Here is a 23,036-nt window from a genome sequence, read left to right as displayed (position 1 = left end):
CTAAAATCCCCCTTTGCTTTTCTTTTGCTTAGCGTGATCTGCGTTTTATGAGTCTAGTAATGAAGCAGTGCTGGCCCAGGAAGCTAGGGCATGCAGCAGAATTTGCAGCAGTTGTTGAGGTGCCAGCCTGCAGGTTTGAGGCTAGTACTTTGCATCCCCGTCCAAGATCTCTGCAGAGAATCACTTACGCTCACACTGAAAAGAGCTTTGACCTCATTGTTTCGGCTGGAATGCCCAGCTGCTCACATTTTCCTGCGCAGCCAGGACTATGGTTAAGTCTCCAGCATTTGTACCAGTGCAGTAAATTGAAAGCTTCTCAGGAGTTGTATCTGATCCCTAGGCCTAGACCAAGGAATTAATCTGCAAACCCTTGGACTGAATGTGAAACATGCTATCAAATACTCATTGCTAAAGAATGACTTCAAAAAAAATTTTTGGTGGTGGGGGGCGGCAAATTGTAGCTCCCCTAATCAGTGAGCCAAACACTGTCCTCATCTTTAGCCTGGTAGAGATTGAGGGGCACTCCCATTTACATCACTAGAAGGATACAGTGAAAGATTTAGGTTGGCCTTGGCCTTGCACAGCAATGTACATGTAGTCTAAGTTGTGTGCTTTTATATTTCAGAGATGGGGCTGTGAATTCCTTTCAGAATTGTGTGTTTGTGTGTGTGTGTGTACCTGTATGTATGTGAAATTGACTTTGAATGTGATGTAAATTACAGTGGTGTTGCTTATAATTCTTGGTCACTGAAAACTAGATATTAAGTGTTAGGACAGGGCTTTACGTTTTAAGCCTGACATGGGGAGTAGTATCAACTTCTATGGCTCAGTAGTGTTTGCTGAATCGTCTAAAAAATGCCAATTATTTCCCCAGGTTCTGCAGTTTCAAGCTAAACGAAGTAGTGATTCATTGTATTTTTTAAAGACATGGCCTTGACGTCTTTGCCATTAAAAATTTCTTCTTTCCTATCTGATGAATTAGGACTTTCCTTTTGACAGTTTTGAGGTAGAAAGAAATTGGTGGATTTGGTGTAGGATTTTCAGATTTAGGTATGTAGGGGGTGTCTTAAAAGATTTAAGAGTTGGATGTCTACAAGTACAATAAAAGCACCGCCTGTTCCCAGTCAACATCTCCATTCTCCATTCTCCATAAATACAATAAATAAATAATAGTTGTTTTGTCTATACAATTTATTTCCTTTAAAAGCATGTGTTTTTTTTTAGAAGGTTTTTTTTTTTTTTTTTTTTTTGGCTGCGTTGGGTTTTCATTGCTGCGCGTGGGCTTTCTCTAGTTGCGGTGAGCAGGGGCTATCTTCGTTGTGATGCGCGGGCTTCTCATTGCGGTGGCTTCTCTTGTTGCGGAGCACGGGCTCTAGGCGCACCGGCTTCAGTAGTTGTGGCTTGCGGGCTCTAGAGCACAGACTCAGTAGTTGTGGGGAACGGGCTGGGCTTAGTTGCTCCACGGCATGTGGGATCTTCCTGGACCAGGGCTCAAACCCGTGTCCCCTGCATTGGCAGGCAGATTCTTGACCACTGCGCCACCAGGGAAGTCCCTAAAAGCATGTTTAATTGGAAGTCTGGGCTAGTTGAGACTTAAGGGTCAGGGACTTTTATGTTATTTTGTCTTTTACCCTTCATAACATTCCTAGTGATTACAATAGCATTTTCACATGGGTTTAAAGGTTTAATGAGAGTCTAAACAATGAGAATTCCCCCCATTTAACTTAGTAAATTATTTCATGCTAATGATTCAAAATAAAACATTCCTTGATAAAGTAGATCAGGGGGCTTGGCCAAGTGGATGCGGTCTAATTAGCTTGTCAGAGAGTGATATTAAACGGATATGAATTTCTAGATCATTGACATACAGAAGCTTAAGTTTTGAGTTGAAATACTGGAAAAAAGTTATATCTCAGATTCTGAAGCTCTTAAATTGCTTTGGTTCCATAAATCATGCAGCATATAGTAATGATATCACATAGAAAATTTTATATCTGTCAAAGAGGCCCAGGACTGGAAAGAAATTAGACTGCATAAGGTATAATGAAAATTCAAAATAAGACCAAAAATATTCAAAATAGGTAGCCAGTTTACTACTTAGAGTCTGATCTCTGGTGGCCTCGGCCTACAGCGGCTTGAAGCAGGATTTAGGTTCCCCTGCCAGAGATTGAAGTCAGGTCACGGCAGTGAGAGCGCTGAATCCTAGCCACTAGACCACCAGGGCTAGTGGCCAGTGACAAGGGCCTGGCCCGTCGGCTTTGTAGAAATGAATTCCCAAAAAGAGACGGAAAGTAGTAAAACAAGTGTTTATTAGGAGGAAAAAGGGCTCAGAGAGAGTCGTGCCCTCGTGGTAGTTTGAATCACTTATGTGGGGTGTTTCTTCCAGGTTTCCCTTGGCCAATCATCCTCCTTTGCCTGATTCTTTTTTATTTTTTAAATGAATTTTATTTATTTATTTATTTAGCCACAACGCACGGCATGTGGGATCTTAGTTCCCCAACCAGGGATCAAACCTGTGCCTCCTGCAGTGGAAGCGTGAGTCTAAACCACTTGACCGCCAGGGAAGTCCCATGACTTTGCCTGGTTCTGAGTCCGTATTTGGTTTATCTCAGGGTCCGCCAATGTGTGTGCATGCATCTCTTAGCCAAGATGGATCCCAGCACAGAGGCCTATGGGTGGGTTGACATCACCTAGTGTGCGGTGGCGCCCCCTCCCTTTTGACCTCCAAGGAGCCTTTCTGTGTAGTCAGGAAGGTCTTCTTAATCCGGAGAATGAGGAATATGTAGTCTCTTTATCTTTTCTCTGGGCAGGGCTCAGCTCCTCTCTGTTCTCGCTATTCTCTTTGTCTGGGAGTATCTGTCCACAGGGGACAAACTCCAGCTGCTCAGTCTGGGGCCCATCTCTCTCCTGCCTCAAGTCCAAGGCAAGGCCAGTCTAGTGAAGCAATATATGAAGGCAATTAATAAAATTCAGGTAATTTTTTTTTTTAGGAGCAAGGTTTTTTGTTTTCTCCTTGAATTATCATTATCAGGGTAATTAGACTTTTTTTCTCTGTTTCACCTTACTGAAATCCTTGGCCTGACTTTGCTGAGCATGGAAAATATTGATGAGTTTATTTTATTGTGTTTAGAAATTTATCTAAATGTATGTATTGCAATATTTTTGCATTTACACAAGCATTACAAATGGCCTGTGTGCATCTTGGCTCCTACCAGGTAGTTCATACGTGGCTGGGTTTAACAGGTGAATTTGTCCCTACTAAAAGCAACCTTTTATTATCATATTATATTGTAATTTCCTTTTAACTTATGTGGTACCTTACATTAGTCTTTCTCCACTGGGAGAGAACCAACCCCTAATGCCCTAGGGAATCCATTGTTTGTAATACTCATCTCCTCTGCGTGCATCTTGAGATGAGGAATTATAGTTGAGAAAGACTGCCCTAGACTGTGAAAGCTGCTGGGGGCAAGGACAGTTGGCACAGTGCCTGGTGCATAGTAGGTGTTTGATAAATATTTGAATGAACAATTTTTGTATGTTTCACATAAATAATAGCTTCCAGTTATAGACAGTGATATTTATAGTAAATTCTTCCTTATGAAGAACGATTAAAGAATGAGGAGTTCGGGCTTCCCCGGTGGCGCAGAGGTTGAGGGTCCGCCTGCCGATGCGGGGGACACGGGTTCGTGCCCCGGTCCGGGAAGATCCCACATGCCGTGGAGCGGCTGGGCCCGTGAGCCATGGCCGCTGAACCTGCGCGTCCGGAGCCTGTGCTCCGCAACGGGAGAGGCCACAACAGTGAGAGGCCCACGTACCGCAAAAAAAAAAAAAAAAAGAAAAGAAAAGAATGATGAGTTCTAGTTAATTGGGTGTGATATTGTGATTTATAATAACAAATATATGTATATTTGGTCTTTGTTTCTGGCCCAGAGCTCCTAAAACCCTCTGAATTTCCAACACTGAGAGCAATAAAGGTGTCTTTTATTATGTTAATTAGGTGAATTGGAAAAGCACCTCAAGTTGGGGGCTGGTTACCAGAGGAACCAACCCTTTGATTAGAGGGTTGGAACTTTCAGTCCCACTCCCCTGATTTCTGGGGAAGGGAGAGGGCCTGGCGATTGAGTTTAATCACCAGTGGCCAATGGGTTAGTCAATCATGCCTATGTAATGAAGCCTCCATAAAACCCCAAAAAGACAGGGTTTGGAGAGCTTCCAGGTTGGTGAACTCGTGGAGATTTTGGGAACAGTGGCGCGCCTGGAGAGGGCATGGAAACTCTGCGCCCTTTTCCCATTCCTTGCCCTATGCATCTTCTCTGTTTGGCAGTTCCTTTTATAATGAACCGTTAATCTAGTAAGTAAAATGTTTCTCTGAGTTTTGTGAGCCTCTCTAGCAAAATAATCAAACCAAATGAGGAAGTTTTGGGAACCTGATCTATATAGCCAGTCGGTCAGAAGTACAGGTAACAACCTGGCCTTGAGGCTGGTGTCTGAAACCCCAGGCGGGGGTTGTTGGAACCCCCAGTTTGTAGTCAGTTGGTCAGAAATACAGGTGATCACCTGGCCTTGCTACTGGTATCTGAAGTGGCGGGGAGGGGATGGTTATGGGGGGAGTCTTGTAGGATTTAGTGCTTAACCTGGGGTAGCTGATGCTGCCTCTGGGTAGATAGTGTCAGAATTGAGGTGAATTATGGGACACCCAGCTGGTGTCTGAGAATTGCTTGTTGGTGTAGGGACCACCCCCGACATAGGAACTATGATCAGAACCTAAACATTGGGGTCTACTATATACTGATTACCAATTTTTAAAGTATTAGAATAAGTCTATCTAACGACAAAACTATACTGACCATCTCTTAGATGATTACACCATCTTATGATCTTGGAGAGCATTATTTCCTTCAACAAATATTCACTGAGCATCTGTTATGTACTGGGCACTGTGGTGGGCCCTGGGACACATTGGTGAGCCAGACAAACTCCCTGTCTTCCTGAGATTAATGTCATTACATACACGGCTCAGAGGACACGGTGACTGCTCCACGCAACTTGAGTTTTTGTGAATTAGTTACTGTTGTGTACTTGCTTGTCATTTGCCTTTCTACCAGAAATAAAGTGAGCAGTCTCAGATGTTTTCTGGTTGTCTGGATTTCAGATGAAAAGGAATTTGTTGCATTTGACACCTTCAATATGACCTATACATGGCAAACTGCTTTTTTGCAAATAGATGTTAGTCCTATCCTGTGTAAAGTGGGAAACCTATTTAGAAATGAATCACTATTACTTGAAATAAATATTAAATAACCTGAACACAAGTTTTTTCCTTTTTTTCCTGATCTGGCTTTTACTGATTAAGCAACATAAAACTCTGAATATCTTCTAAATACCTTCTATAAGGGTTTACCGTTTGCTCCTTCTGTTTATGATTATTGTTCGTAATTCAAACCTTTAGTGGGTAATATTGAGTGCGTACAAATCAGGTAGCTTCCAGTGCTCTTAGTGAGCTTTTAGCAGAGGTGAGATTTGAGCAGGTAAAGCTGGCCATTTTCATATTGATGGAACTGTCCAAATGAGCAGCTGGGCAGTGGGTTCTGGGAGGTAAAGGATGGCCAGTGGGCCCTGGGAGAACCATAACTAACATCCCTGTGTCTGGATGATGTGCAGAGAACTAGCCCATGAGTGAATTCAAATACTGGTTTGTTGAGTGATGGAAAAAAATCATTAAGGCTGACTGCTTGTCTAACCTGGTTGATCAGTTCTCCCAAAGAGGTGAAAGCGTGGGACACAAAATAAAAACACTTTTTTTTTCCCCTCAAGGTGGTGGGGTTTCCTCTACATCTAGTGCTTTATATGGAATAATCTTTTGCATCTGGAATTCTTGAGATTGGGAGGAATTTTCAGGTTGGGAGGAGTGAGGTTCGAGGCTTCCACAAGTGAAGTAGGTGCTGTTTTCAAGTTTATTTCCGTTCACTTAACACTTACCTTCCTGGCCTGGGATAAAGGTAGATCAGTGGTGATTGTTAAACAAACATTAGCACGACTGCAGCATATGTTAACACTACCGCAGTTTAATGATGAATGAGTAATCAGCACTGCAGATATGGGCGAAGGGTGCCCTGTGCCAGCACACTGGCAGACAACCCCTCAATTACTGCCATGTATGGAGGGATTGCTGGTTCGGCTGACTTCTTGATTATCTGAGGTTTATAGATAATGTTGGACCGTGGATATCCAGATTTGGGAGGTTAATATGTATTTGTGAAATACAGATTGTCATCAGTTTTTTGCCCCATATTTATTTAATAGAATATGGGAGGATTGGTGAAGACTACCCTGTTCAAGCAGATGCCGTGTATTTTTTTAGACTCCTCCATTATATGCTATCTTAAAGCATTACGGTGGCTGTATTTTCCTAGTCTCTTTTTCATGTCGGTATTGAAAAAATCAGCAGGTTTTTTTTGGGGGGTGGCTGCATCGGGTGTTAGTTGCAATACGCGGTGGGGCAGGGGAGCTTTGTTGCGGCATGCGTTATCTTTTGTTGCACCGCGGGCTCTTCCTTGTGGTGCGCAGGCTTCTCTCTAGTTGTGGTGTGTGGGTTTTTTCTCTCTAGTTGTGGTGCGTGGGTTCCAGAGGGCACAGGCTCTGTAGTTTGCGGCATGAGGACTCTCTTGTTGAGACGCGCAAGCTCAGTAGTTGTGGCTCGCGGGCTTAGTTGCCCCTCGGCATGTGGGATCTTAGTTCCCTGATGACCAGCGATCGAACCTGTGTCCCCTGCATTGGAAGGCAGATTCTTTACCACTGGACCACCAGGAAGGTCCCCCCAGAGGAGTTTTCTTGATAACGATTATGCCTTTAGCACAAACCCAATTCCCCAGATAACAACTGTGTCTGTGTCAAGGGTACCAACCTTGTAAGCAGACCTTTTTAAGAATAGCAGTCACAGACTTACCTGGTGGCATAGTGATTAAGAATCCACCTGCCAGTGCGGGGGACGCGGGTTTGAGCCCTGGTCTGGGGAGATCCCACATGCTGCGGAGCTACTAATCCCGAGTGCCACAACTACTGAGCCTGTGCTCTAGAGCCCGCAAGCCACAGCTACTGAGCCCTTGTGCCACAACTACTGAACCCCGTGCACAGCAATGAAGACCCAACACAGCCATAAATAAATAAATAAATTTATTTATTTATTTTTTAAAAAAGAATAGCAGTCAGTCTCAGACCTGCTCTGTTAACTTTTTCCTACATGTTGTTAGGAAATCCTGGTATTTTTCAGTGAATGGAAGTGACTTGTCCTCGGTCATTAAGCTAATCAAGCAGCAGAACTGAGTCTGAGACTCCCAGCAATCACCACCTTTTTTTCATTGCTGCACATACCATGCTTCTGGATTATGGGTCATTCCTTTTCATATTGTTGAATGCATTCACTATTTGTCACTTGCAGCAGAAGAGCAGCCTGCCGGTGGTAAATTGATGCACCCAGTGGGGGAGCCAGGAAGTATTGATGTTTCTGCCAGTTTAGCGTCAACACTTGCTGGTTTCCTCTCTGGAGCATCACAGAGTTCGTGGATTTTCATTTTTTCTGACTTTGGTACTTTCATCACCGCCCCCACTCCTCCTTGTTCCATCCAATTACCCATAGTCCCAACACTCACTTGCATCATTAATTCATCCCATTCTATACATGGCTAGGTGTTAGCTCATAGGCAGCTGATTTTAAAAGTCCTTTTGGGTAACATAATTCCAAAGAGCGGGCATACTGAAGAGTATTTAGTTAAGGACGATTATATAGGAAAAGTTGCCAAAAGGAAAACAAAATTCTTGGGCTAATGAATGAATTTTATGGAAATATTTATAAATACTGTTTAACTTCAGGATTGTTCTTTGAGTTCTATGGTCATGGAAAACCCCAGAGATATCTCTCTGGTTATTCTTAAGTTTCAGCCTTTTTTTGAAAACTGTTATCAAAAAGGAAAATTAATAATTCTTTTATGTTTTTGGACAAAGAATACATCAGGAAACCATACTGGAAGATGCAGTAATCCTGCAGATCAAGGGGGAGCAGAAGCCAGGAGGGAACTGTCACAAATAAGTAACAGCTGGGTAGAGCAGATTATGTAAGTTACACCTGTTGTGTAAGCAGTTGGGGCTGTTCTTTAAGCTTCACAATTAATGTCGTTTGCAGTAATATGGATTAAGGGATCTATAATATAGTGCACAATTTACTTTGGCTTCTTTTCTGAAAACATCCATATGAATCAAAAGCTTCTTTTGAACACTCCTGCCCTGCTTGGTTGCTATAGAGGTATGTAAGGCACAGCCTTGCTCTCCAGTAGCTTGCAGTCTATTAGAGATAGAAGACCACACACAGGGCCAACCTCCTCACAAGGCAGTAGGTCATCACTGCTCTCTTCTTGAAGGCACACACAGTAAGTGCCGCAGGCATTCAGACGAGGGCACCAAATCTCTGGAAGCAGTGGGTGGAGGAGGAGGGATTTGTAGAGGAGGTAGCATGTGAACGAGGTGGTAGGGAACCCAAGGAATTGAAGTTTATGGGATTCTAGGGATCGGCAACCTCATTACAGGAGGAGGCATTTACCTGAGCAATCAAGCCGAGTTATTGCTTATGGCACTTAGAGCAGGGGAACCAGTCAATTTAGAGGACTTAGGTTCCAACTCTAAATGTAGCAGAGAGACAGAAACCTTAATCTTCAATGGCTTATGTTTGCCGTGGTGAAATTTAGACTTTTAGAAAGGGAGCAATGAAAGCAGACGTAAGGTGGCTTTCGTTTCCACAGTAATTGCTATAGGAATCTCCCAGTAGACACTGTTTTCTGAAATCCATAATTCCAGTGGTGGTGGCCCTCAATCTTCTGATTTCGATACAGGAACTGGGATGGAATAAACATTTGGGGTAATATTTCATGACCCTGTTTCATGTAATATCATATGACTGTTTATTTAGTTGTCCTGCTTACATAATAAGTACACACTTTCAGAAACTTTTACTACATGGGGACAATGCGGTGGTTTATTATCTTGAGTACTGGTGGTCATTGTAAAAAGCCAGGGATCAAGCCTTTGTCCAGGAGCACATTCTTTATAGTAACACTACTGTTTCCCTGTCACTAAACAACATGCCTCTTAATAGACATTCAGACTTGACCTTCATTGTGCCTTACCAGAACATGAATTGCGTCTTATTCCCACATAACCAATTCATCACCACAAGCTGTTGATGCCACTTTGCTTTATCATCATGACTGCCACTCTAGTGCAAGTCATCAGCATCCCTTCTCTTTCATATTTGTTCCTCCTCCAGTCTTCTGTCTTTGAATAAATGACACCATCCTCTACCCAGTAGCTCAAGCTAGAAACCTAGCAGTCATCCTAATAGCCCCTTTCCCTTTATCTCCTACATCTAATCTCAGCAAATCCAATAGGTTCTGTTTCTGAAAGAGCTCTCAAATCCGTCCACTTCTCTGCTTTCCCTACCACCATCCAAGTCCAAGCTACCACTGTCACTTATCCGGACCATTGCAATAGATAATCTCATCTACTCCCGCATGCTCCAGTCCATCCTCCACACAGCATCAGAGGGATCTTTTACAGATTCATATCTGAAAGCCTTCAGTGACTTTCCACTACACTCTGGATAAAGACCTGACCAGTATCAGCTTGCACTCTTCCTCACTTTTTTTCTTTCACTTTTTAAAATTGAGATATAATTCACATGACAAAAAATTTGCCATTTTAAAGTTTACAGGTAAGTGGTTTTTAGTATATTCATTATGTTGTGCAACCATCACCACAGTCTAATTCCAGGATATTTGCATCACCCCAAAAAGAAACCCTGTACCTATTAGCTGTTAGTCCAATCCCTCTCCTCAGCCCCGGCAACCACCAATCTGCAGATCTGTGGATTTGCCTATTCTGGGCCTTTCACGTAAATCGACTCTATATGCAATATGTGCTCTTTTGTGATTGACTTATTTTCATTTAGCATGTTTTCAGGGTTTATCCGTGTCATAGCATGTGTTAGTACTTCATTCCTTTTTATGACTCAGTAAAAGTCTATAGGTCTTTATGCCATTTATGCCAGTACTGCGCTGTTTTGATTACCATAGTTTTGTAATAAGTTGAAGTCAGAAAGTATGAGGCCTCCAACTTTGTTCTTTTTCAAGATTGTTTTGGCTATCCAGGATCTCCTGAGATTTTTTGTGGATTTTAGGATGGATTTTTCTGTTACTGCAAAAAGTCTTCCTCACTTTTTACCTTACATTTGCCAAAGGACCTTTGTATATGCCATTTCCCTTGTCTGGTAAACTTCTCTATTTTAGTCAGTTGCCTGAACTCTTACTCATGTCTCAGGGCTCGGCTTAATTATCACTTCCCCAAGGAAGCTGTCCCGTATCCTTCCCTCAGACAATGGCAGGTTCCCAGGTTCTCATAGCACTATGAACCTTTCTTTTATATTCTTTATCACAGTTGACTTTACATTGGCATATTATATTTTTTTGCTACTTACATAGTATCAAGCTTTCCCCTGTGTAGTAAATTCCATGAAGGTAAGAACCATTTTTGCTTATTGCTTATCGCTAATGCTTCAGTGCTTGACATGTGGTATATGCTCAATAAATATTTGCTGACTGAATGAAATTTGATTCCTATCTGTATTTTTAATTTTATTTCCCATTTATAATCATAGAGTTTGAGAGCTTGACTGAGAGGTCAAATTGTTCAGTCTTTAGGCATCACTGTTGTGTTCAGTTAAAAAAAAAAGATCTCTACTCATATTTTAGAAATGAAGTCATTTCCTCTAGCACGCTGTGTTTTGAATACATACAATATAATATCTCTTTTTCATTATATTTTTAAGTATTTAATGGTCTCTGATGTACTTAATGAATAACTTTATATTTATGAGCATCACTGTTGTACACACATTTACAACATTGACTTTCTTGAAGTTTGCTATTATACTTTAAAAGTACTCACTTCGGGAATTCCCTGGTGGTCCAATGGTTAGGACTTGATGCTTTCACTGCCAGGGCCCAGGTTCAATCCCTGGTCAGGGAACTAAGATCCCACAAGCCCTGCGCTGAGGCCAAAATAATAATAATAATACATACATACAATAAAAGTACTTCACTATAAATAAGAAATGACGTATTTACTGATTAAAGTGCTTGTTTCATTTTGTAAGTCTTGATAACTTTTTAGTCTAGCTATTTTACAAATACTTGTTTTTTAAATTTAAAAAATGGTTATATAGAGGTGTAAGTACTTTCAATGTTACTGTTTTTGTGAGTTTATTGCAGTTTTGCTGGGTACCAGATAGTCAGAAATGATAGTGGTAAGGGTCTCATTTAAGCCCTTAATACATGAAGATGGAAATAATCTTTTTATTTTACACGGATCAAAATTCAAAATGAGTTTTCTTTTTTATCTTTTTTTTTTTTCATTTTACCTTCAGTGTAAGCATTTGTGTTCTGTTAGGCTGTGTACAAAAATAACTATTCCATTCAGTGCCTTGAATTACTGATCTATGACTCCATTGATAGTCTGCAGGTTTATGGAATTGTTTTAGTTGTAAATTGTCTTTGCCTTCTTACCATTATAATAACAGCTAAAACCAGAGTAGTAAATTCCTGACACTGTTTTAAGTGCATTATAAGCATTAATTCATTATACACATTTGCTTGTTGTATTAGTCAGGGTTCTCCAAAGAAACAACCAACAGGGTCTTTGTGTGTGTGTAAATACCTATATATTTATTATTTTAATATTATTTACATGTAGGGACTTCCCTGGTGGTGCAGTGGTTAAGAATCAGCCTGCCAATGCAGGGGACACAGGTTCGAGCCCTGGTCTGGGAAGATCCCACATGCCGGGAGCAACTAAGCCCGTGTGCCACAACTACTAATGGTTAATATTATTTATTTATTTTTAATTAATTAATTTAATTAATTTATTTTTGGCTGTATTGGGTCTTCGTTGCTGCACGTGGGCTTTCTCTAGTTGCGGCGAGCTTGGGCTACTCTTCGTAGCGGTGCACAGGCTTCTCATTGTGGTGGCTTCTCTTGTTGCAGAGCAGGGCTCTAGGCACGCAGGCTTCAGTAGTTGTGGCACATGGGCTCAGTAGTTGTGTCTCGCGGGCTCTAGAGCTCAGGCTCAGTAGTTGTGGCGCACGGGCTTAGTTGCTCCACGGCATGTGGGATCTTCCCAGACCAGGGCTTGAACCCGTGTTCTCAACCGCTGCACCACCAGGGAAGCCCAGTTAATATTATTTACATGCAAATATTTAAATAAATTTCTTCATATATATATGTATACACATATTTACACACACACACATACATACACATATAAAGAAACTTGCAAGGAATTGGCTTACAAGGTTTGCAAGGAATTGGCTCACATGATTATGGAGGCTGAGAAGTCCCAAGACCTGGAGTCAGCAAGCTGGAGACCAGGAGACCAATGGTGAAGTTCCAGTCTGAGTGGGACGGCCAGAGAACCTGGAGAGCTGATGGTGTAAGTTCCAGTCCAAAGGCTAGCGTTACGCTTGATACCCAGGAGGAGCCAGTGCTTCAGTTCAAGTCCTGAGGCCAGTTAAACCAGTGTCCCAGCTTAAAGGCCATTAGGCAGGAGGAGTTGCCTCTTACTCCAAGGAAGGTCAGCCTTCCTTCCTTCCTTTCTTTCTTTCTTCCTTCCTTTTTTGGCTGTGTTGGGTCCTTGTTGCTGCACGCAGGCTTTCTCTAGTTGCGTCGAGCAGGGGCTACTCTTCGTTGTGGTGCGCAGGCTTCTCATTGCAGTGGCTTCTCGTTGCGGAGCACGGGTTCTAGGCACATGGGCTCTATAGTGCAGGCTCAGTATTTGTGGCGCACGGGCTTAGTTGCTTCGCGGCATGTGGGATCTTTCCGGACCAGGGATCGAACCTGTGTCCCCTGCACTGGGAGGCGGATTCTTAACCACCACGCCACCAGGGAAGTCTCGGTCTTTTTGTTTTATTTAGGACTTCAACTGGTTGAATGAGGTCCACTCACATTATTGAGGGCAATTTGCTTTACTCTGTTTACCAATTCAGATGTTAATCTCATCCAGGAATACCCTCACAGACAAACCCAGAATGTCTGACCAAATATCTGGTCAGTATGTGGCACAGTCAAGATGACACATAAAATTAACCATCACACTTATGTCCTAGAATCATGTGAAGATGAATGAACAAATATAAACTGTGTATAGACCAGGAATGGAAGATTTTACCATAAGTAACTGTAGTCTGCTAACCTTACCATCTGTAAAATGAAGGGTTTCGACTGCTACATGGTCTGTAAGGCTCATTGAAGTCCTAGAAGTGGTAAAAGATCTTAGACACCTTTTAATTGTCCAGCCTCTTCATTTTACAGCTGAAGAAATGTACAGAAAGAGGGCAAATGGCTTGTCCAAGATTATTCAGTGAATGGGAGTTCAGAAATAGGAATTCCAGGCTCAGCTCTGTAACGTATGTCCTCAGTTTCCTCTTTGAACTGCAAGGGCTCCTGGGTCATCAATATTTAAGTTCTCTCCCAGCTTTATAATTTCGTATAAATGTTTAGGCTTCATAGTCTAGCAGTGGAATTTTTTGACTATTTTCTTTTCTTTTTTTAATTAATTTTTATTGGAGTATAGTTGATTTTTGACTTTTTTTTTTTTTTTTGGCGGCACACGGGCCTCTCACTGTTGCCTCTCCCGCCGCGGAGTGCAGGCTCCGGACGCGCAGGCTCAGTCAGCGGCCATGGCTCACAGGCCCAGCCGCTCCGCGGCTTGACTATTTTCTATTGGGTTGTTTATCTCTGTTACTCTTTGGGTCTTCATCTGTCTCTTTTTTTTTTTTTGTAAGGAGGGAGGGAGGGAGGGAGGTCTCCATCTCTTGGTTGCTCATTTGACTATACTCTACCCCGAATTTCATTTCTCCTTTAACAGTAATGAGTGTGAACTAAATTGTCTGTACTTCGGATGGAAATAACGACAGACTTTAATGGGCTTTTAAAAGTGGTTGTAGTTTTCGTTTTACACTGACCTGAGTGATTGGGGGATCAAATGTAGACGCATGCCTCTGTTAGTACTGTGTTCTAGAAATGAACTTAACTCTGATTAACCTCTTAGCTAACAGCTCTAATGGAGGAGAGCGTTTTTGGTGGTACTGAAATACGATGGGCAGGCTTCCTGGGGAGCAGCAGCACTGTCTGTGCCAGTGGCCACCTGACGTTAGTTCCCAAAGACACTCTTACTCATCTCTACTCCTGAACACCCTTAGCTGCACAATGGTAGATAGAGAGGCAGCACTTGGGTTGGCTGAGTCACAGCTGCTAGGACACAGTAGGGGCAATAAGAAGAAAATTCATATGTACATATTTGAGAACCAGTTTGATGAAAAGTGTCGGTAGAATATATATCCGTGTTTTGAAATGTGAAGCAGTGTAATTAAAATATTGTGCAAATTTAGACGTACTAATCAAACATACTAATGAAGGCAGTTTAATCAAAGTGAAATCAAACCAAAAGACATACTAATGGATTTATAGAATCCATGTTTGGAATTAATATTTTACATAGTCATGAAATTCATGTTGTATCAACAAATGTCTCTTTTGTTCCTAATATATACCTAGCGTTGTGGAAGTTTTTTGAGGTATGGGACTGGAAATTTCTCTGTTATGGTGCCTCCACTAACCAGCACTGTAGCCTTAGGAAAATCACTTCGTTTTTAAATACATTGTTTTACAAATGTAATATTCAGTGCATATAGAAGGACACGTGTTAAATATATGCATAATAAAATGACCACTCACGTACCTGCACCCCAACTTCAGAATTAAACCATTACCAATATAATTCTACCTGTGTGCTCCTTTCTTATCTCATCCCCGTCTCCCCACAACCCTGTAACTATTAACCTTATTTCTGTGAATCATTCTGTTGCTTTAAAAAATAGTTTTAACACATATATATGCAAATTTAGATAATATATTAGTTTTCTTGAGCTTATAGAAATAGTATACGGGGTTTTTATTCTTATTCAATATTAAATTGCTAAGATTCTTCATAAGGTGTTTTGTTTTTTTTTTTTGCGGTTCGCGGGCCTCTCACTGTTGTGGCCTCTCCCGCTGTGGAGCACAGGCTCCGGACGCGCAGGCTCAGCGGCCATGGCTCATGGGCCCAGCCGCTCAGTGGCATGTGGGATCCTCCCGGACCGGGGCACGAACCCGTGTCCCCTGCATCGGCAGGCAGACTCTCAACCACTGCGCCACCAGGGAAGCCCACTTCATAAGGTTTTATGTAGCTATAGTTGATTCATTGTCACTGCTGAGTAATATTTTACTTTGGGAATGTACTAGAATTTACCCATTCTTCTGTCAATGGACCTATAGGTTATTTGCAGGGTTTTTTTTTTTTCTGTATGACCAGAAAATGTGTCTTTTAGTGTATATTTATAAAAGGGGTTCCCCCCCAGTGCGTGTAGGATACACATATACATATACAAACACACACTCAGGCATATGTATAGGAAAACAAATACACATAACAACTCTTGAAATGTGCAACTTTACAAGAAGAGATTAAATTGTTTTCCAAAGTGGTTCTACCAATATGCACTCCCACTAGCAATGTATGAGTTCTCGTTGCTTCATATACTTGCCCTTGATATTGACTTACATTTTGTTGCTTCTCTGATTACTACTGAGGTTAAACATCTTTGCATACGTTTATGGGCCATTTATGTTTCCCCTCTGAAATACTTGTTCATGTCTTTTAACTGTTTTCTGTTGGTTTATCTTTCTCATACTGATTTATAATTATGAGTCCTTTTCATATTCAGGAGATTAATCCTTTGTTGGTTATATTTTTGCAAATAACTTAATTTGTGGCTTCACATATATTTATATATGTCTTTTGATAAAGAAGTTCTTAGCTTTAATGTAGTCAAATTTTTTGGTTTCTTTATGGTTACTGCTTTATGTGTCTCTTTTTAATTTATTAATTTATTATTTGCCTGCGTTGGGTTTTTGTTGCTGTGTGTAGGCTTTCTCTAGTTGCGGCAAGCGGGGGCTACTCTTTGTTGTGGTGTGCAGGCTTCTCATTGCGGTGGCTTCTCTTACTGTGGAGCACGGGCTCTAGGCATGTGGGCTTCAGTAGTTGTAGCACGTGGGCTCAGTAGTTGTGGCTCGCAGGCTCTAGAGCGCAGGTTCAGTAGCTGTGGCGCACGGGCTCAGTTGCTCTTTGGCATGTGGGATCTTCCCAGACCAGGGCTCGAACCTGTGTCCCCTGCATTGGCAGGCAGATTCCCAACCACTAGCGCCACCAGGGAAGTCCGCTTTATGTGTCTTGATTAAGCAATCCTTCCCTATGCCAAAGTTGGAAAGGTAGTCTCATTATTTTTTCTAAAAGTTTTAAAATTTGGCAAATTATTTTTTGAGCCTCATTTTCCAGAACTTTAAAATGCAGTTGAACTGGGTGTTTTGTAACAACCTTTTATTCTTTGATGCTGTGACCTGAAGAAGACAGGATATGTGTGTATATTTTCAGAGATTGCAGTGTTCTTTTAGTAATCTCTCCTACTGTGAGGTTTTATACTCTCTCCTACTTTACTTCTCTTTCTCTCATTTCCCCAGCCTCTTCCTTCCTGTTTTCTTCAGAAAATAACCAGTTGAATCCTGCAACATCCTAGTTTCTCTGTTGAAGCAGCACTTTTTAATTGAAATTTATTGAGATAATGCAGTTGTAAGAAATAATAGAGATCCTGTGTACCCTTTACCCAGTTTATGGTAACATCTTGCAAAATTGTAGTGTAACGTCACAACCAGGGTACTGACATTGATAACATCCACTGATCTTATTCAGATTTCTCCAGGTATACTTGTACTCATTTGTGTATGTGTGTGTGTGTATTTATTTCTATGCAGTTTTATCCCATGTGTATGTTCGTATATCCACCACCACAGGTAAGATACCGAAGGAAACAGCATTTTTTATAAACAGCATTTTTAAAAGTCTGAATTACTGAATACCTCCAGAGTGTTCTGGAGTACCCAGTTTGGCTGGTGCCCACACAGTTCTAGAGGGCCACCTCAGGTTACATAATCCAGAAGCAAATTGATGAACTGAAACCTTGACCTTAGAGATGAAAGAATCTTTGATCTTTGGGTTTGAGGTCCTGGGAGGCCAGTTGGCATGCCCCAAAACATAATCATCATTTATTTTGAATTGTATATGCCCATATGAACCTGCATTTGAGACATCCTTGTAAAAGTTGCCCTTGGTCCATCATACCAATAGGAGTCATTCAAATTCCACCAGGTTGTAAGCAACTAAAAACTCGTAGTGGAAAGGAGGAATGGTAATCCTTCTAGGAAAGCAATTAAAAGCTTGCTGAAATATGCATTGGTTTATATCCCCATAAGTAGAAGCTTACATTATTGTCAGGCTGGTAGTCAAGAACATTTGAAGACTACATTTATGGGAGAGCTACGTATGCTTTAACTCATGTCTACTTCAAAATATTTAAAAATAAACACTCAGCACCTTTTGACCTCTTATGACTGGCCAGGCACTATGCTAAGCAAAGAGGATAGTGTAGTAAATAAAAACAGAAGTGGTTCGTGTCCTTATGGAACTTATAATCTAATTTACAGTTTAAAAATAAGGCAACAGGGACTTCCCTGGTGGCACAGTGGTTAAGAATCCACCTGCCAATGCAGGGGACGTGGGTTCGATCCCTGGTCTGGGATGATCCTACATGCTGCAGAGAAACTAAGCCCGTGCGCCACAACTACTGAGCCTGCGCTCTGGAGCCCACGAGCCACAACTACTGAAGCCCACGCGCCTAGAGCCCATGAAGCCTCCGCTCGCTGCAACTAGAGAAAGCCCACGCACCGCAATGAAGACCCAAAGCAGCCCAAAAAATAAATAAATAAAATTTTAAAAAGAAAATAAGGCAACAAATATTATAATTACTCACTTTCATAAGTTTTGAATAAAATGAATTAGAAACAGAGATAGCAGAAATAAGGTCTGTTTTTGATAGGGTAGCCAGCCAGCTCTGTCAGAGGAGATGGTATATAAGCAGATAACTGAAGGAAGGAGGGGCGACTTCTGCAGAGGGGTTTGGGAGTAGATACTGGAACCAGCTTGTTCAAAGGCGCTGAGTTGGGCAAGAGCCAGGCACGTTGGGAAACTGAAAAGGAGGCTAGTGGGGCTGAAGGGCACACTCAGTGGAGGAGGGGGAAGATGGCAATGAATGGAGTATAGGAACTTCTGGGGCGCTGTCTTAGGAGCAATTTGGATCTTGTAATCTGAACTTCTTGAAGCCATGAAGGTGGTTTGAAGATGTGGAAGTGTTAATAATGAAGTTGTCTATTTAATCAATTCACAAATATTAGGTACCGTGCCCTGTGTCAGGCACTTCTACTTGCTAGGGATGCACTGGTGAGCAAAACAGACTAATGTCTCTGCCCCCATGGACCTTACATTTTAATGGGGGAGGGTATTGTTAGGGTAAAGGATAAGCTGAGAGCTCCAAAATACAATGGCCAGAAAAAGGTAGATCTTTGTCTTTCTGGCCTGTAATAGCCCGGGGCAAGGAGGCAGCTTCTATTCCATAAGATCATCTAGGGTCCCAGGCTAGCGGGGCAGTTCTGCCTTCCTCAGCGTTTGGTTTTCAAGTTCCAGCCAGCTAGAGGGAAAGAGGGGTCCAGGGCAAGCTTCTTTAGGAAAATGACCAGGAAGTTTCACACATCACTATTACACATATACCTTTGGTGAAATCTTAGTCACGTGGTCCTCCCTAGTCATAAGGGAGATAGAAAAATGCAGTTTCTAGCTGGAAAGCCAGGTGCTCAGGAAGAAAGGAAGAACAGATTTGGGGGGACAACCAGTAGACAGGGAGACAGACAATAAACAAGATAAATAATTGTAATATCTTGTATGCTAGTGATGAGTGGTAAAGGGAAAAGAAAGCAGGGAAGGAAGATAGGAAGTATCAGGTGGTAGCGGTTGCAGTTTTTCAATAGAGCAATAAAGGAAGGCCTCATTGGCAAGGTGCCATTTCAATAAAGCTCTGAATGAAGTCTGTGAGCAAGAAATACCATTCTGAGTTGTTCTGAGGTTACCATAACCCAGGGTAGGCTTTTACATGCCTGAATCTTAGACCTTATCTGAAAGTGTTCAGGTTAGTGGAAAAGGCACCATTATACTACAGTTTCATTTAGAGCAAGCAATACAAGAAAGCCTTAAACAATGAATTGGTGAATTACCATGCTAGGGCCTGGACTCTGAGGCATCTGTCTGAGAGATTTTTTCTTGGCTCTTTGATAGATGGTAAACTTAGCTCCCTAAGAAAGGAGGGACTAAGATCCCTCTGCAACACTCAGTCCAGAGAGTGTTGCACATACTTGTTTTATAGGGTTTGGGGGGTGGCAGGGTAATTTTTTTTCTAAGTGTAGGAATTATTGATGATTTGAGTCTGCTGTAGAACTCTGGTTAATTTCAGTCAGCCATTGCCAGTGCAGTTTTAAGGATGTGGTGACATAAAAAGAATGGAAGTATTTTCATGTCCACGCTTGGTCATCCAAAATCTTGCTTAGTTGCCCTTCCAGTTAGAGAAAGCAGTAGTTTCCAACACTTCATTATTTTCTTTAATTATATTCGAGTGCTGCTTTAAGTTATATGTCAATGTAAAATACATAATAAGCACCTTTTCCTACTTCTGCATCACTTTTTTTGTTTTTAATGACAACCTGTTTGGTTAATGAGACAAAAGAAAAGGATTTTCTGCCTGTTTTTACTCTAATGCCCTTCCCACCTACAACACCCCTAGATGTGGGTAGATAGATTGTCTCGGGTTTATTTCTATGTTAGTAATCATTATCTTTCATTAGAGAACTTACAGTTTAGGAAAGGAGATAAGATACACAGACACATAACGAAAATACAAGGCAGGAAGTGATAAATGCCATGAGAAAGGTAAAAATAAAATGCTCTTGTAGTTCACAGACTACAGAATGAGTAACCCTGTCAGTCTTTGCTTCCACAATCTTGAAGGGAGACAGTAAGGTTAACTTTGAGCTTAATATATAATGCTGTCAAAAGGAATTTTCTCTTCTTGGAAAAGGGAAGCATTTGATCTGTTATCCTACTATTTTAAGTATTTTTGTGAGTCCAGTCCTTTTCTAGACACAGATAAAATACATTTTTTGCCTGTCATGCTACACCACAGAGAAAAGCTCAAGTCAGACTGGAAAAGCACTGCTAATCACTTCATAGCATTTTATAGTCTTGGAAGTTACCCTTGAATCTTTTCTCCTCTCCCTCCAGCTTACCCAGTCCCTCACCAAATTCCAAAGATTATGCCTCCTGAATATTTTTGGGATCCAGTCTTGCCAAGCTTAATCCATCTCTGCGAAGCAGCTAGACTGATTTTTTTAAAACATAGCATTAGTTTAAGTCAGTTTAATGCTAAGAATCCCTAGTGGTTCCCTTCACAGAGTAAGATTTCGACTCCTTATTGTGCACACCAGGCTCTGCCTGCCTGTGCAATAACATCTCTGACCTTTGCCCCTCGCCTTGTACACTGCAGTCACACTGGCCTTCCCTCAGGGCTCGCCCTCCTCCCGCACACTGCTCCCACTGTGTGGAATCCTCCCCCAAGGGCCCCATTTCTATTCCTTCAGTACTGAACTCAAGCATCCTTAAGGAAACCTTCCGACCCCTGCTGCAGTCAGACCACCCAATCTCAATGGGGTCTCATAGCACCTTGTACTTCTCTTACTTCTTTCTGCAACTGTAATTAATAATGAATCTTGGAGCTAGTTATTAGCTGCCTTCCCCCTAGAACAAAATTTAAAAGGGTATGTGTGCTTTTACTTAGTGCTCTGTGGCCAGGGCCAGTGTCTGGTATAGTGCCGAGTACTGGAATAAATTCTTAAGAAGTACTTGTTGCTAAAGAAAAAGGGCAGAAAATTCCCAAATTATTTAAATTTGGTTTTAGATTTTATTGAGGTGCTTACATTTGATCATAGGTTTTTTAAAGTTGTTGGAATGTTTATAAAAGACAAGTATCAGCATCACCTGGGAGCTGTTAGAAATGCAATGCCCAGGCTTCTGATTCAGACCTACTGTATCAGAAACTGTGGGTGGGACCTGACAATCTGGTGTAACACACCCTCCAGGTGATGCTGATGCAGAATAATGTTTGAGAACCAGGGTTCTATAAAAATACTGACTGAAGGTTGACTCTGACTAAGTAAGATATGAAGTGCAACTTAATCCTACTTTTGCAATTAGGTACATTGTTTCTAATCAACAGTGGGTGGTAATAAACTACTTTTCAGCTGCCACCCTCCCCCACCCCCTATTTTATCAATTGTCTTCAGATATCAACTGAAATGTAAACAAGGTCTGCTTGATCAATCAACCCAAACCTGGACTTTAGAAATTCCACAGTATTTTTCAACCTTTACCCCTCTGAATATAACTTTTATGTAGTGCCATCCGATTCCAGGAAATGCTTGTAAAACTGATAATACCCATGATTCTAGTGTTGGAGTGCTTTGCTTTTAATTTTTGTTTTTGGCCGCACTGCGTGGCATGTGGGATTTTAGTTCCCCGACCAGGGATCAAACCCATGCCCCCTGCAGTGGAAGCGAGGAGTCTTAACCACTGGACCGCCAGGGAAGTCCCATTAATTTTTTAATGTTTATTATACAGGGTCGAAATGATTTTTGCTAAAGCTCAGGTTGTCATAGTTTCTAGATTTATATCTAATGCATTTTGAAGCATTAGCAGGGTTTAGATGTGCATATTCTTGGCTGTGTTTAGATTTCAGGGCTGTGTTACATCATCAAACTTTTGCTGATGGATTGACTGCATTGTTAAAGGTCACTCATCCCCGATTTTGCCGTTGACTTTAAATTTGCTCCATGTTTGACTCAAGGACAGTGTTGACAAACCATTCCCACCTGGTGACTATTAAGTGATCCATAGGAAGTTAATTGCAGGTTTCTTTCTCATGTAACAGATGCCCAAGGCTCATTGATTCTCTTTGTAATATTTGGTTAGAAGCACAGGATTTGAATGGAGAAGGGAGGTAACCAACAAAAGATTTTTTTCAATGTTTTTAAAAACTTTAAATTTTAGAATAGTTTTAGATTTACAGAAAAGTTGCATACATGGTACAGAGTTTTCACATCCCACGTGCAGTTTCCTATATTATTAACATCTTATGCAGTAATGTACATTTGTCACAATTGATGAACCAATATTGATACATTATTATTAACTAAAATCCATACTTAATTATTCAGATTTCCTCAGTTTTCCATTAATGTCATTTTCCTGTTATAGGATCCTAGGCAGGATACCACATCATATTTAGTTATATCTCATTAGATTCCTCTTGGCTGTGACAGTTTCTCAGACTTTCTTTGGTTTAGATGACATTGACAGTTTTGAGGAATACTAGTCGCATATTTTGTAGAATGTCCCTCAATTGGGATTTGTCCATTTTTCTTATGATTAGACTGGCGCTTATTGAGTTTTGAGAGGAAGACTGGCGAGGTGAAATGCCATTTTCATTACACCATATCAAGAGTACATTTAAAAAATTTTTTTTTTATTGAATTATAGTCGATTTACAATGTTGTGTTTCAGGTGTAAAGAGTACAAATTATTAACATGACATCGTGGTTGGCATTGACCTTGATCACCTGCCTAAAGTAGTGTTTACCTGATTCCTCCACTTTAAAGCTGCTGTTTTTCCTCTTTTCCATACTGTACTCTTTGGAAACAAGTTACTAAGTGTAGCCCAAGAGTTGTGGGGGTTTTGTTTTTTTGTTTTTTTTGCTACCATGCGGCATGTGGGATCTTAGTTCCCTGACCAAGGATCGAACCCATGCCCCCTGCATTGGGAGTGCAGAGTCTTAACCACTGGACCGCCAGGGAGATCCCAAGAGTTTGTTTTTTAAATATGAGATTCCAGATAACATCTTTCTCGCTGA

The 23,036-nt window shown here is 41.3% G+C and overlaps 1 protein-coding gene across 2 annotated transcripts in view; it reads left to right on the top strand.

Moving 5' to 3' along the window:
• ATP11C (ATPase phospholipid transporting 11C (ATP11C blood group)) overlaps positions 1-23,036 on the top strand; it is a 168,309-nt gene that overhangs the window by 1,820 nt on the left and 143,453 nt on the right. The window lies entirely within an intron of this gene.

This window comes from Leucopleurus acutus (assembly GCF_964270905.1).
Source record: "Leucopleurus acutus genome assembly, chromosome: X".
NCBI classification, from domain to species: Eukaryota; Metazoa; Chordata; class Mammalia; order Artiodactyla; family Delphinidae; genus Leucopleurus; species Leucopleurus acutus.
Note: the sequence above shows the minus strand (reverse complement) of the source record. Positions and strands in the feature narration are given on the sequence as shown.